This window comes from Adiantum capillus-veneris, chromosome 29 (genome assembly GCF_014529385.1).
Source record: "Adiantum capillus-veneris isolate H3 chromosome 29, ASM1452938v2, whole genome shotgun sequence".
Classification (NCBI taxonomy): domain Eukaryota; kingdom Viridiplantae; phylum Streptophyta; class Polypodiopsida; order Polypodiales; family Pteridaceae; genus Adiantum; species Adiantum capillus-veneris.
Genome location: NC_140959.1, coordinates 128806233 through 128820181, shown reverse-complemented (window position 1 = coordinate 128820181; position 13949 = coordinate 128806233).

Below are 13949 nucleotides of genomic sequence, written 5' to 3'. Positions count from 1 at the left end.
TGCTGATGTTTCATTTCTTTTTATGGACAAAGAAATCCAGGAGGATGGTTTAGTTGCATTTGCGAATGAGGATGAAAGTGAAGGGCCTTATGAAGTGATTGAAGGGCTGATGCAAACCAAGGTTGAGTTTTCAAAGAAGCAGGAATTGATGACACAAATGATCAGTGGAGACCTCTCAGCTATGGAGAAGGAGATATATTTGCACATGCAGGTCTATGCCAAAGTAATTGATGATTTTCTTGATGGGAGGTTGATAAATGGCATCTCTATAGGTTTTCCTTGGGAACCAGGTGAAAGTTTGATTAAGCTTTTGATGCAAGGAATGCCAAGTGTTTTTGTGTGGGATCCAGGTGGAATGAGCATCTACTAGTGTTGTTGCTGCTGAGCATGAATGCTCTAGCAGGCTAGGGGGTGGGCAAATTATGTCAGGAGTTTTTTGGAGAAATGGATTGAGCATTTGTACATACACATGCATGGTGCATCGAATAAAGGATTGCCCATTTTCTAGAGCCAGGTGGTTACGTGGGGCCCACATGTGTACAAGTAGGACACGGTGTACATAGTGCAGCGATTTTCACTATTATCAATACTAGTGTGTGTTTTCTATAATAAGGAGGAGTTGGTAGCGCGTAAAACTTCTCGAGGAAGCTATCCGCGGGCCGACGACGTGAGGTCAGCAGGTGCGTCAGATGGCATCTAGTGGCGTCAGGAGGACGAACGAGGTCAATATTTGCACGCGGATGAGGACGGACACAACGTGGGTGTTTTCTTGTGAGAGTTATGCAGAAAGGTCATCATTAGGACCACTTTTTGGGGCCACTTCACGTGGTGGCGAGATGCATTATTGGAAAAAAGCTGAGTGCAAGGTGTGCGAATGATGCAAAAAGGTGACAACTATGCACTGCGAGGTCAGTTTTTGGCCTGTTCGGGGTCCGTTTGAGGTCATCTAAAAGGCCAAGGGTGCCCAAGTAATAAAGCTAAGTGTGGGAACTGAAAAAACAGAGAGAAGACCAGAAAAAACGTGGAGAAGAGAGGAGGAACAGCCGCACGTGTGTTTTTTGGGTTTTTGGAGCCTGCTTTGGCCGTAAACTGCTCATCCGATGTCGGATTTGAGCACTTTGACATTGTAGACTGGGGTTTTGGGCCGTTCCGGACGCAATGGCGCAGTCCATTTTGCCAAATTCCTCACTCTTTTTCTGCTGTTTTTCTGTGTAATCTTCTCCGGTGAGTGAAGCTTCTTCTCCAATTTGTGATTGTATCTGGTATCTTTTACCCATATTGTGTGAGCTGTTTGCCCCATTGGTGTTGGCCCAAGCTCATTTGTATCTAAACATCAGAAATTCTCCTCTTTTGAGCTGAGTTTTTTGTGTGTGTGTGTGTGTGTGTGGAGTGGACAAGTGGATAGTTTCTCTCCTCTCACTCCAGAGGTGTGTTCCCTGTCTCGGCCAGGTGTGTTGTCTAAGCCGAGTGGTGCCCCATAGTGTGTGTGTGTATCATTCCAAGAGTGTGTGTCGGGTAGTTATAGAGGCGCTGTGTGTGTTTTCATCCTGCTCACAACGTTAAATTAGATTTAGGTTTATTTAAGTTAAATTAGATTAGATTTAGGTTTATTTTTAATTAGATTTACGTTTATTTACGCTAGATTTAGATTTACGTTATATTATATTAGATCTAGGTCTCCATAGACTGCGATGCCTACATGAAGCGGGTGAAGAAAGCCCTCATGGAATATAGGGTATTGCTACCTTCACTCATGGTGGGGTCCGTCGATCCAAAAGTACTGGTGAGATGTCTTCAGAAGATAGGGAAGAAGGTGGATCTTCAGGGCGGCAAGAGTCACTACATCCCCGACACAATGACCATCTAGACAACCTCTATTCATTCAACAGCAACTTCAAAGTTAGTAACAAGAGCAAGAACGGTCTAAAGGGCCAATTGCTGTCGTCAGATGTGGATGGAGATGAGGCAGCGTCACCGCCGGAAGTTAACTCTCACATCTTTAGTAATGAGAATGCCAACTCTTGCCGAGTTATGTGAAAAATTATGTGTTAAATCAGTTTTAAGGTTCTTATAATCCCTGTTAGTTTAGTTCTTTGTTTTTAATATAACATAATTTACGTTAGATTTAGATTTATGTTATATTAGATTAGACTTAGGTTTATTTAGGTTTACCCCCCCCCCCCCCCCCCCCCCCCCACACACACACACACACACAAGAAGAAGAGAGTTTTAACGTCGTAGGAAACTATCCCAAAAGACGTTAAAGATTAGGTTAGATGTAGACTTACGTTAAATTAGATTTAGGTTTATTTTTTGTTAGATTTACGTTTATTTAGATTTACGCTTATTTACGTTAGATCGAGTCCACGCAAGAATTACTTATGGTTTAGGGTTTAGAGTTAGACGAAAAGTGAAAAGATCTACTATGAAAAGATGTTAAGATGCTGTGAAGTGCTATAGCTAGAGAAGAGGCAAAGGGGTTTTTTCCACTACATGCATCATGTAGACGTGGGTCTGTAGATTTCTTGTAACCACAAATATAGGTATTGACCAATAAAGACGAGATTATAACCCGGTGGTTTTGATCTCCGTGCACCTCTAGACCGAGGTGTGCGGGGATTGGACATGACTAGAGAATGTGAGGTAAAGAGAGAGAGAGAGAGAGAGAGAGAGAGAGAGAGAGATAAGACGAAGAATGCCAATAGAATATTAAATTTGTTGTCTAGGTTATAAGATTTTTATCCTCATTATGAGTTGTGACGAGGATGTGGGACCCTCCAACCGAAACACCTTTCTCTCAACGAGGGTCTTATGTCCTTGTAATAAATGCAAGCATGCTGTGCGACGGACAAGACGCATTTCTTTGCAACACGTTCGCAAATTTGGCGAGTTCGATCCATCTATTATAGATTGAGTTGGTTGCCAATTATAACTTGTCGGACTCTGACGCTAGCCAACAAGCAGCAATCTTGCAACCCAATAGACGTGTTCGCAGGCGCTTTGGTCAAGCAGAATATGTGAGGCCACAAGATGTAGCCTCTGACAGCTCGGGGGATGATCATGCAGAGCACATTCCCAACGAGGCAATGTTTGAGCCCGAGATTGATGAAATGATCGAGACGATCATGGATTCAGAAAGGCTTATCTTGATGATATGAAAAGTGAAGCCGATACGCCATTGTATAATGGAGCACGTATGTCTAGATTGAAAGCACTCCTGGTTCTTCTCAACATGCAGGCAAAGTTTGGATGGAGTGACACTAGCGTCACAACGCTTTTCAGGTGATCTATTACAATTAGTTTACTTTAATAAAACTCTAAATGTATAATGATCTGATAGATTTTTACACGACTGTATTGTATTTTTATGTTGTGTAGATTTCTTAAAGAGCACATACTACCAGCTGACAATGTGATGCCAGATTCCCGAGATGAAGCAACAAAGATTTTGCGAAACTTGGGGACGGATTACAATTCTATCCACGCTTGGCCTAATGACTGCATTCTTTTCAGAGGGGAATACATAGACATGGAGAAGTGTCCGAAATGTGATTCCGAAAGATATCGAGTACATCTCCACTGGACAAAAATTCCACAAAAGGTTTTGCGACATTTTCCTCTGCTTCTTCGCATCAAGCATTTCTTCGAATGTAAGTCCATGGCCGCCCTAGCATCATGGCATGAGAAGAATAAATCTTCGGATGGTGTGCTACGAATTCCTGCAGATTGCGCAGCCTGGAAACATATAGATGGAACATGGTCGGATTTTGCCAGGGAAGCTCGAAATTTGCGCTTAGGCCTGTCTATGGATGGCGTAAATCCATTTGGTCAAAGATCAACATCTTACAGTGTATGGCCCGTTGTCATCGTCAACTACAACATTCCCCCGTGGTTGACTACGAAGAAGGGGCACCTATGGCTAACCTTGATTGTGCCAGGGCGATATAAAGTGGGGAATATGGATGTGTATCTTCGTCCACTATTGGAAGAGCTACAACAATTGTGGATTGGGATAGAGGTGGTGGATATGAGCCGACACACAGGATGATGGAATGCTTTGATCAGAGGCATTCTAATGTGGACCATGCATGACTATCCCGGGCTAACAGAATGCTCAGGTGATCTATTGACACTCCTCACTCAGACACTGTAAATCTTGTTTTTTCCCATAGTTGATCTATTATCATGTGTATACATGCAGGGATTCAAACAAGCGGATACAGAGCATGTGTCACATGTGGACCTAGACTGAATGCACGTAGGGCGCCCTCACTGAAGAAGAAAATCTACGAAGGTCATCAAGCGTATCTTCCAGAGAATCATGTGTTACGCGACGGCTTTTTGGGAAGAAAGCCACCAAGGATGTCTGCACAAGCATGGTTAGAGCAGAAGGAGATGTGTGATGACGGATTGCCTCCAGGGATGAAGAGACTATCTCTATGGTACGAGTTACCATACTGGCCCCGACTCATGATCAATCACTTGCTCGATCCAATGCACATATTCAAGAATGTGGGTAATCTACTATGGGACCATCTGACCGGCAAGAAAGATACTTTGGGAGCCAGAGTTGACCTTAGAAATGTGGATCGTATGGAGCAATATTGGCCGCAAACAGCGTCTGATGGATCGATAAAACTCCCTAAAGCACCATGGATTTTCACAGGAGCCCAAGAACGCAAAGTAAAAGAGACCATTCGATCTTTGCGGACCCCCACTGGCGTAATGCACTCGCTTCGAACGTGTTTTACTAAAGAAGGAGCTGGCAGGTAATATTTCATCCCACAAAGTCTACATCAAACTAGTGGTATGTCATAGAGGTAGCCCCTCGTAGTGCAAGGACGTATGAAGGCTACCATGTGCCAATCACAACGGAATCAATGGAGGAGATCAGAGAAGATGCTCAATCAGAAGCTGCTGCGGTGGTGCCAGACGAGCATCAAGATGCTACTACTCTATATGGGGTGCATGCAGAGGAGCTACAAAATAAAACAGAGGATATAAGTTTAAACGGAGAGCTCTATATAGATATAGGAAGTTATGATGAGTTATGCGAGGATGAGAGAGAGATCTCTTAAAGCCACAAATACCTTCCATGGTGTATAACGCTGTTTTCTACTCGCTCTCACATCTTTTGATTGAAAATTCTAAGTTTTCGACTTGCCTCTTCTATCACTCAATTCATTGCGTCATTGTATTTATATGCGTCATTACGTCATTGTATTTAATGGTCTTTGCGTCATTGTCTACTCTATTCATTCAATATTAAGTTTAAATATTCGTGTGTTTAATGCAGGTATGGATGATGAGGAGTTTCTTTCTTCTTTGTCACTGTAGCAGAGACAGTGGTACGTGGAGCGTCATCGCTCAGGCGCATCATCGCGCGTTCCTACTCCATCCGCATCTCCCTCTCTTTCGGAGCATTCGGCGCGCTCCGAAGCTTCGGCGTCGACGAGACGAGCTTCACACTCGTCTAGACACCGGCGCTCTAGTGGTGGCGGTGGCGGTTGTTGTGGGGATTCCGCCACCGATGCCTCCACACCGCCTCGTGTTCGACGAGGCTCTTTACCCTCCCCTTCTTTGCCCGCCCCCACACCAGCCACAGCATCACCATCTACGCCAGGTTTTGCACTGCTGACTGTTCCTAGCAGCTACACACCTCTACCTACTCCGCCAGGAGCCACCCCACTCGACACTCCTCGCTTCGGGGTCCAGACGCCGGTGGAGATACCTGACGTCCATACCCCCATCGACACGCCGCTAGAGACCCCTGCCGGGACACCCAGGTTCACGCGTCACCGGCCAGAGGGCTTGCCTTACTCCGTCGACTTCAGCGGTGGCATCATCATGGATGATGACGGCAAGAAGGTGATCTCGCGCATGCGTGGTCTTTGCTCTCAACTGTTTAGACACTACATACTAAACAAATGGAGTGAAGTACCAAGTGATTTAAAAAACAGAGTCATCAGCATACTTCATGATGAGTTTCTCGTTCCAACACGGGATCAGCGCTTCAATGAAGACCTGATGAAGATTCGAATGCGCGAATACTGCAAACACAAGCGTTCCGAAGTGCAAAAAGCAATCAAGCATGGGTGGAACAGGCCAAATTGGCTGGCCAAAGAAGATTGGAAATATGCAAAGAAAGCAGCGCACGAGAATCCCGACAAGTGGAAGCAACAAAAGGATGCAGCCAGAGCGCGAGTAGAGGCAGGGAGCTCGCACCACTTGGGGAGCGGTGGATGGGCATCATTTGAGGCCGATTTTGTAAGTGTTTTTGCATTGCTCTTTATGTTCGATAGTTTAGGGTTTATGAGTTTTTTAATTCTAACATAATGAATTCTTTGTATGTTTTGACAGTGGTCGATGACAGGACGTGATCCCACACCGTACGAGCACGAGTACGCAGGCAGGAAGGGCTTAAACGCCCTGATGGACATTCTCAATTCTCGCGGCGGCATGGTTAGTATTAGGGTTTACTCTTTTCTATTTTTTTAATTGTTTTATAAATGTCGTTATATGTTTATACTTACTGAAACCTGTCTTATTGTCTTTTTTTGCAGAATCCGACAGATACGCCGCTTGGACGCGATGAGACGTCTGACTAGACGACGTCAGTTTAGAGCATTAGTTTAGGGTTTCTCATAGCTTATGTATCATGAGACAGATTTTATACGTCTTTTTGAACCATGTATATTATTACATTTGTCACCGCAGTTCATTTTGCCAATCAATTTTTTATGCCTATGATGTTGTACAATTGTCATTATTACATTTGTCAATCAATTCATTTTGCCTATGATGTGTACAATTGTCAATTTTACGCTTGTCAATTTTGCAAACAATGCGTCTTCTGGGTGACTATTTTGGGTCTATTATCTACCCTTTCACTTTTTTTAAAAAGTGAATCAAGTACAATATGGTTGATGGGTGGCAAGGCATTCAATGCCCTGTCACCAAAAAAAATTTCTCTCGGGCGTCGCTATAACCGTCGCTATTTATGGCTCTGTAGCGTCGCTATAGACTTTTGTGTAAACGTCGCTATGAGCGTCTATATATAGCGACGAATATAGCGACGCATATAGCGACGCTCTCGTAGCAACGCTATTAGCGATAGTTTTAGCGACGTCGGGTCTATAAAAACCCAGTGTATTTCCGTCGCTAACAGCGTCACAAGAGCACACAACCTCTTGTAGTGGTGTGCTTTGAAGTTTCAAAGTTTATGTGTGGCCGTGGAGAGTTATCTCTGGCAGATGACTCTATGGAAGCTGATACAGGTGCAGCCTATGAGCGTGAGGCTCCATGCAAAGAGGAAGGTGCCGCCAACTTTGCAGGTGATAAGGAATTTGAACACGATAAAGCTTTAGCAAGACATGCTCCTGAGTATGAAAAGGTGGTCTTGGAGCCATTTACAGGGTTTGGATACAGGTTTGCAAAGGGATCAGGTTTGCTTGGCTATGTAGCAGGCTCAAGCAAATGGCATGGTTTTGAAGCTATGTGCTGGGTTGTTGATGGATATGTTATTCCAGGTTGTTTTGTAGGGTCTACTATGCACGTTTCAATGCTCATGTGATAAAGATCATGGTATGGTGGGTTCTCTAACAGATGGCATGATACAGGTGGAGTATACATCATGCTTTGGGAAGCTTCGAGTCATTTGATCTTGGCGGATGATGTAGAAGATGCTTTTTTCTCTATCTCCATCCTATCTATATAGCCGTTATATTATCATTTTTCTTATGCAGCCTATGTAGCTATGTTATATCATTTTCTCTATGTAGTACTATTTTACCTAAATAATGCTACGGTTGAGCATCAATGCTCAACAAGGGGTTGGGAAATGATGGTACAGTTGAAGATGGTCGGCCCATGGAGGTGCAAGAAGTCCATGCATGGCTGTTTGCAGGCAAATGGCAAAGACAGTGGGCAAGTATGTGATGGTGCTAGGGGCCAGGTACATCGAGATGGGACAGTTGCTAGGGAAAATTGCAAGGGTTTCCTACTGTCACAGGCGGCAGGAGCAAAGGTTGATATCACAAGCTTGTGAGCGGGACGAGGAGTGCTGGATGCAGGTGCCATCAAGTTTATGATATGGGTCTAATTAGAGGTGCCGGCAGGAGACTCTACTACGAAGATGTGTATGCTAGATGTGGCATACCACAGGTCGGGCCATGATTTTGGGCTTCTACTCATCAAGATGTTTGCTGCTATTATGGTTGCATCGGGATTCGGAGCGGCCAATGCTTGTTGTGGTCGCCATTATTGGCCGGTATCAGAGCATCCGGGGACTTAATTCTTGTGGACCAATTGTGTGTACTTAAATCCGTGGAAGCCGTGGTTCCAAAGCGGGGCCTCAGGTTATGGTACGGGATGCGAAGCTATACACGGAGGACCGCGGGTTGCCTCTCGTGGGAAGGCGGCCCAAGTCGCAAGAATAAGTTTTTTTTAAAAGAAGAATGCCATGCTTTTAAAAAAAAAAACGAGCTGCAGTCGCCTGGATTGTATGGCGCTGAAGGGGGCCATCTGGATGGCAAAGGAGAGGCAGATGGGGGGTTGCATGAGACGAACTGGAGGAAAGTGGCTCCATGCAGGTGATGAGGAGGAGGCAGCTTGTTATACTAAAAGTGGTGCCAGATTGGAGAAAAGAAAGGCCGCGAGGATTGGAGAGGAGCCAAGTGGTGGCGCCATGCAGTTGAAGGGGAAGGAGCCAGAGAAGGGCGGCCAGTAGTAGCAAGAGATTGCCGCAACAGGACAGAGCCAGGCCAAGGGTGGGCTTGAGAATCTGGGAAGGGAGGGTTGAGGGGAACTTGAGGAAGCACAGCCGAGGGGTGCTGCCTTGCAGAGATGTGGAGGAGTTGCGGTACGGGCTGAGGTCCACGGGGTGGCGCAGATTCCAGCCTTGAGGTGGTCATGAGGGTGAAGCCAGGGGCAGCCGGGGGAAACCGCCAGGTGCAGTAAGGGCAACGCTACAGTAAGGGGAGGCTGCAGGGCCGCCAGGTGATAAGAAGATCCGATAGAGGGCATGCAAGAGGAGGTGATGCAAGATAAGAGAGAGAAGTGCCGCGAGCGACAAACAAAGATGCAAGTGGCCATGGTTTGGGAAAGCTGCATGGGAGGGCATTAGTACAGGCAGGCATCAAAACTGCTCGGTGTTGCAAGCAGAAGACCATCAATATTGGAACAAGGAAGATTGTGAGAGGCCGCCACAGGCAACAAAAGTAGGGCGGGAACACTAGAAGAAGGGGATCGACAGCGAGGTGAGAGGAAAAGCCGCCATGGGCTGCTGCAGGAGTCGGGGGCTTGCCTTGTAGCAGGTGTAGAAGGTCATCAAGGGATACGGGCTGCCAATAGCATAAAGTGGAGCACAAGGAGGATTGCATGCCATGGTGTGGCCGTCATAACGAGCATCATCAATTGCGTTTAGAAGAGTTGCCGTGGATTGAGTAGTAGCCGCCAAGGGCCGCTATCATTGTATTGGATAATGTGTATGTGATACAGAGCTGGTTTGTGTTTGTTGCCGAGTTCGCCATCAATCTCGTCTGCGTCTCGTCTTTGCCATATGTCCGTGGTAGCGGTGGCTCCAGGTCTTTGGTATGTGTGTGCAGAGAGAGAGAGAGAGAGAGAGAGAGAGAGAGAGAGAGGAGAGAGAGAGATTGATTGTGGTTGCAGACTGAGTGTGATTTTGTATGCGGTCGAGGCTTGTGAGGTGTGTGTGCGTCGGTACAGGTGATTGTGTGTAGCCGAAAGCAAAGCTGTTTGGTGCAAGTTATAGATAGTGTGCATATGTGTGTGATTCTGTGTGGCTTGGGGTGTTGGATACCTGTTGAGCTATAGAGAGGCATCGAGTCTGTGTCCTGTGTGTTGTTCCATTTCCCCTATACCAACGTCTTCTCACAACAAGATATGGCTATGACTATTCTTGTCAACGGCTTTCCTTCTGGCCAGCTTTCTGTTCCTCTTTACCAAGGCCAAGGATTTCCAGGCTGGAAAGCAAAGATGTTGTTAATTCTTGAAGGCGATGAACTCTCTGATGTTGTTCTTGGAAATTGTGTTTGTCTGCCTTAGCATGTTGATACGGATAATGATAACGCGCTTATCATTGAAGGACCTATATTTGAAGATTGGAATGTTGCTTATAAGGTTTGGCAAGGATGTGATAAAGGAGCTCGTCGGTATATTCTTTCTTCTCTTACTGATTCCCTTTTGCTTGATATGTATAAACTGCCTACTTCCCACGACGTTGGTGCAGCTAAAGTTGGTCGAAGCTAGCAAGTGGTCTATGCCAGGCCAAGACAGTAAAATGGAGTGCATTGCAGAAGGCTAGGGCAGGTGCCAGGGCCCTTGTCAGCCAAAGGATAGCGGGAAAGTATGCCTGATGCGATTTTTTAGGCCAAAAGTGCTACTGAATGGTCCAGATGGGATAACAAATGAAGACGTCCGAAATGCCAAGTCAAAGATCTAGAAGATATAGTTCAGCATGCTCTAGAAGCTGGTGAAGACGGCTCGTCAAACGGAGCCCCAGTGCTCAAGATATTGCAGTTTAAAGAAAGAGTCTGTAGCAGATCCCCGACAGACAGGGTAGGTGGGGACAGGTGGCCCGGGCTAATGTCAGTGTATATGTGTGTAGTTCTCGAGTTGTGGAGCATGCCTGTCTTCTCGGATTGCAAATCGGAGCTCTGGATAGCAAGATATGGTCAGTTGAAGATTTTCCGGGGGCGGGGTCTGTGCTCATTTGATCGCATTTAGTCAAAACCGACCACGCATGATTCTGAGCCCCGAGCATCGAGTTACAGTGTGGAGAAAAAATGGGGCATTCAGCGGCTGGGTGCTTGCAGATGCAGTTCCAGTTTTTTAACGGCCTCGGACGACGAACTCAGAGAAGTCAAAGGGCGGTGAGGTTTGCATGGCATTGGCCCCGTACAATGAAAACCTGGCCCGGCTCAGCAGCTTGTGATTCCGACCTCCGGTCATTGCATGGGAGCATGGGGGAAGTGGGCACAAAGAAGGCATTGTGGGGGAGTTTTTTGAACACTCAAGGGAAGCCATCAAAGGCAGCTCACGGGAAACTGCCATGTGGCGAACAAGTGAACCATGCGGAAAATAACCCAAAGATAGCAGCGTATATAGGCTAGGCGAAATCCTTCCATTGCTATCACAAGGTAGAGAGGGAGCTCCAAGAGCTCCGTGGTGATGGCGCCTGTGTGGTGGTCACAGGAGGTGGCGCTGCCGCGAGGCGCATGGCCGTGAGGGGCGCTGTGTGGGCGAATTTTGGCAGTGGGGCCGGCGGAGAAGGCATTGACGCCCGCGTGTGAGATATGGGCGGTGATCACGTGGCGCATTCTCCCGGCACGCGACAGTTCACAAGGCCCTAGGGGCCCCGATATTTTGTGAAGGAGGGAGGTGGCAATAGCGACATCGCTATTGCCTCCCCCCCTCAGGTAAGAGAGCGGTCCCGCGAGGCGAGCTGAGGGACGAGCCCTCATGTGTACAAAGGGGAGCCCGGCCAAATCAAGACCGGGCAAGGCAAAGAGGAAGGAAAGGGGTGAGCTAGGAAGCCGCCAGGTGAGCAAAGCTGAGCAAGGTCAAAGGGGCCCAAACCAAGGGTCGTCCGGACAAATCAAAGGGTGCAAAGGCAAGCCAAGTGCAAGGCCCAAAGAGGACAAGAAGGAGTCACATGGATAGAGGGAGAGAGTCAAAAGTCAAAATTGAGCACCATAATGTGAATGGTAAAAGGTGAAAAAAAAATAAAAATAATAAAAAGTACGTAGGGGGCAATAGCGAGATCGCTAATGCCCCCCCCCCCCCCCGAAGTGCAAAGAGTGAAGAAGAAAGAGATAGAGCAAGGCGGTGCCCCTTTTCCAAAGATACCAATTCAAGATGCCAGGTGGACCAATTGAAATGCAAATTCCCAAATTAAAGTCCCCCCCTATAAAAGTCAAAGATGAATCAAATTGGGGGCTTTTTCTTGGCCTTTTGAGGTGCCATTTTGAAGCCTGCAAAGTGGAGTTCTCAAGCAAGCTAGCCCCTTTGTAAATTTTGCTTGAAAATGGCCATGGTGATGGCAGTGCAAGCCGGTGTATATGTTTTTTGAAGTGCAATCAAGCCACAGTTGCCTCCCGTGTCGTTCTTTCCCCTTCCCCCCTTCTCTTTCTTCTGCTTTCATGTCCCTGCTCGGTGCCGGCTATGTGGAAGTGTGTCCCCCTCCGGATCGATGGTGTTTTGAGTGAGAGAGTGAGATTGAGTGGTTGTGTGCGTGTGTAAGGGTGGAGACAGGAAGTGGTAGTAGGTGTATCTTGTGTGGTGATTGGTAGAGTGCGTAAGCAGTGGCAATTGAGGAGGCGGTGGTCTGCTAGTCTTAAGTGTTTCTTTGAAGGTGTTTTTTGAGAGGATAGGGGTGCTATGAATACCCAGAGCTATAGAGAGGCCCTTTTGTTTGTGCTGGGTGTGTTCACCCATTCCCCCTCTCCATCTTCTGGTGCCCCACGGAGGAGCACACTGATTGCTCCCAGTTGATCGAAAAGAAGTAGTTTTTTCACGTTGGAAGTCATGGCAACTAGAAGGTATGGACCGATTTTCACGGGAGAAGAGAGCCCTGATGAGTGGATGTCAAATTTTGAGTTGTACATGCTATCGTTGCGTATGCCGAACGAGGATAGAAAAATGCAGACTTTTCCTTTGGTGATGCGTGGTAGAGCTAGAGCATGGTACCACGCATTGGAAGGCGAGCCGAAGCAAGCATGGCCGGCTCTATGGGCGAGGTTTCTTCAAGACTTTTGCAAGGAGACTTCCCAATTCGAAATGGATGCAAAGTTGAAGGCGTTTAAGCAAGATGTAAGTGAAGAGTGCAATTTGTTTTTGGGTCATTTTGAAGAGTGTTGGGTAGAGTTAGTGGCAGCCATGCAATTGGCTAATGGAGATTACTTCAAGCTAGACAAATTCATGGCGTATCTGCATCCCAAGGTGAGAGAAATTCGATTTCGAGAGCCCAGAGAATTATAATGGTGTTGTACCCATTGCACAATCGAAGAGCAGAAAGATAAAGAAGAAGAGAGAGCAGGGCGTGTCAGGATACAAGACGATGGCCCATGTTCAACCACAAAGTCCGAGAGAGAGTGCACATGAAGAAAATTAGGGAATTCGAGGTGTAGCTGTTGTGCCGCAAAATTGGGTGCGCACAGTGCAAGATTTATTCGAGCAGATGCAGGAGTTGTGGCTCAGTGTCATGGATAGAGGACAGCCAAGAGGAGCAAGGGGCAGGGCACGGCCATTGTTTGGTAGGTGTTACAATTCTGGAGAAGAAGGGCACTATGCACCTGATTTTCCTCAACCGCAGAGAGAAAGAGGAGGTATGTACCCGCTTTTTGGTAGAGGTCGAGGTCAAGGAAAATACAATGGTCCGAGAGAGCAAGCGGTGGAGAATCCTGTGTAGCTAGCTCCGCAAAACGGAGGTGAGGTCCCAAGGATAAACATCATAGGGGTGGATAAGCAGGATGTTGAAGTTTTGGGCAACAAGAGAGCAAGAGTTGAGAGGGAGACAGAGGCAGAGCGGGAAACTAAAGCTCGCAAAGGCAAAGAGAAGGTGTACGAAGGCAGAGAGCAACCTGAGCCTAGCAAGAGAAGGAGGCGTTGCAAGATCAAGCAAGCGGATTTGCAGCTAGGACGTGGCTATCCCGAGTACAATCCGGTGAGTGATGTTCAAAATCAAAAGGCAAATATTACATTTGGTCAGTTGTTAGCTTTAAATCCAAAGTTAAAAAGGCAATGGTCCACAAGTGTTAGCACGAGGTTGCCAAGAGGTAAGGAAAATGTCCAAGCAGTACAAAACATGGCTTTGAGGGTAGGTAGCCCCACAGACGTTCTTCCGCATTATAGAGAAGAGGATGCAGGTACAAGCCTACATAGACAGTGGAGCACACGTTTGTGTCATGATGGAAGCAGCCATGAAAGAG